Genomic DNA, 1,740 nt, shown 5'->3' with positions numbered 1-1,740 from the left:
TTCGTGCAGCAAGAAAGGGGACATTGACCTTGAGAGCCCATGAGAAGAGATACTATTTCAAATGAAGCAATAAAATGTGTAATATATGTTTGTAATTAGAGAAACTGTTTTGCTCTCTTCTCAAGTTTAATAGCTTCTCAAAGATGGTGAATAAGTTAAGGGAGTTTTTTAATATTCCTCTGAAATATGAATCCATGTACAACCTTGTATTCCATAATTAAAAATGTCTTTGATCTGAAGGTCTTAGATTTATCCTAGCAAATTAAGTGTTGAACATGGGATCTCTAGGTTTTACTCATAATGCAAACAAGTAAAGGCAAGCAGCACCACTGCTGGGGAGGTACTCAGCACAGAGGGAGAACGGTACCTTGACTCACATCAAACATCATCATGTGTCATCTAGGAAGGGAGGCTGATCGGCAGCATGAGAGTTACCTTAACTCTGTTCCGGTGAGGGCGGGAGATACAGCTTAGATGTCAGGGGGAAAGTACACAACCAAATACTCCAATAGACTCATAATGCAGAAGAAGGGGGACGCAACAAAGACGTCTCTTTACTTTGTGAAGTCTGTGAGGCAGTCCTGGCACCATTATATCCTATAACTTTGCTGTGAATACTAAAGCGGGATCGCATGTGAAAATACTTTGAAAATAAGGAGTGTTATAAATATATGTGTTGTGTTTTCATTCTTCAAGTGGGCCATGCCCATGGCAGGGCGGGTAAGTTTCCACCTGACCATTTGTATGGTTTTATTAAAAGAAATAGGATGTTAGCAGTAATGTAAATGAATCAAGTAGAGAAGTAAAGATTTGTTGGAAAGGCTAGGTTTTTATTTTGGATTAATAAAAAGATGCTATTAATACTGAAAGAAAATATTATCACAACATGAGCTTTTCGTATAGTTCATTTAGTAGAGTAAGATGTCACTTGTAATTTAGACTGATGTGCAGTGCCGATGACGTACCTTCCACTGTAGGATGCTATGATACTTAACGAATGAGCCTAAAAAACAGGTTAGTACAGTTGGGGGAAAAAAGTAATGGAGATGCCAGGGATCGAACCTGGGCCTTATACATGCAAAGCATATGCTCTACCACTGAGCTACATCCCCAGGTCTGAAAGTGACCTGACATGGAGATGAGTTGGCACAGTTATTCCTTTTAAAAAGATGGGCAGATGACTTCATCTGGGGAACGAAATAACACTGGATTCCTATGGTTTCAAATTCCAGTCACAGAACGTTCTTAAGCATTCTTCCAGGGACGTTTTGCACCATTAATATAGAATCGTCCTGCTGCTTTATAGCTCAGCATCATGCTAGCTTCCCAAGCCTTATTTATAGATACGATGAAGCACCACCTTCCTTCAAAATTCATCTTATTTCTGTGGTCTCCTACTCATCCACCCAAGAAAATACTTTAATTATATTCCACAATGTCCCTATGCCTTCTAGGGGAAGGGAAAAAAACTCCTCTATTCCCCTGGGTTCTGTGCCTGGGCCTTGAAAAATAGACCAACAAAAGGATTAACAAGAGAAAAAGAGAGTTTATTAAATCCCTCCCACCCCCACCCCCACAGACAACAGGGAGAAACCCAGTGATGAGTAACTCAAAGGCGTGGTTAGAACACTGCAACAATCAATCAGTGCGGAAGTGACAAGACAAAGGAAGAAGGGTTTAGGTTTTTAGAGGTGCAAACTGGGGAAAGTAAAGGTATGGGGGAAACCAGTGGGAGATAAG

At 40.3% G+C, this 1,740-nt stretch overlaps 1 non-coding gene across 1 annotated transcript; it reads right to left on the bottom strand.

Moving 5' to 3' along the window:
• Positions 1-1,041: 1,041 nt before the first annotated feature.
• On the bottom strand, positions 1,042-1,112 carry TRNAA-UGC. The gene has a single exon. It is a non-coding gene; the product is annotated as a tRNA-Ala (tRNA).
• Between the last annotated feature and the right edge of the window lie 628 nt (positions 1,113-1,740).

This window comes from Phoca vitulina, unplaced genomic scaffold, assembly GCF_004348235.1.
Source record: "Phoca vitulina isolate PV1807 unplaced genomic scaffold, GSC_HSeal_1.0 scaffold27, whole genome shotgun sequence".
NCBI lineage: Eukaryota > Metazoa > Chordata > Mammalia > Carnivora > Phocidae > Phoca > Phoca vitulina.
This window is presented reverse-complemented; position numbering and strand designations above follow the sequence as displayed.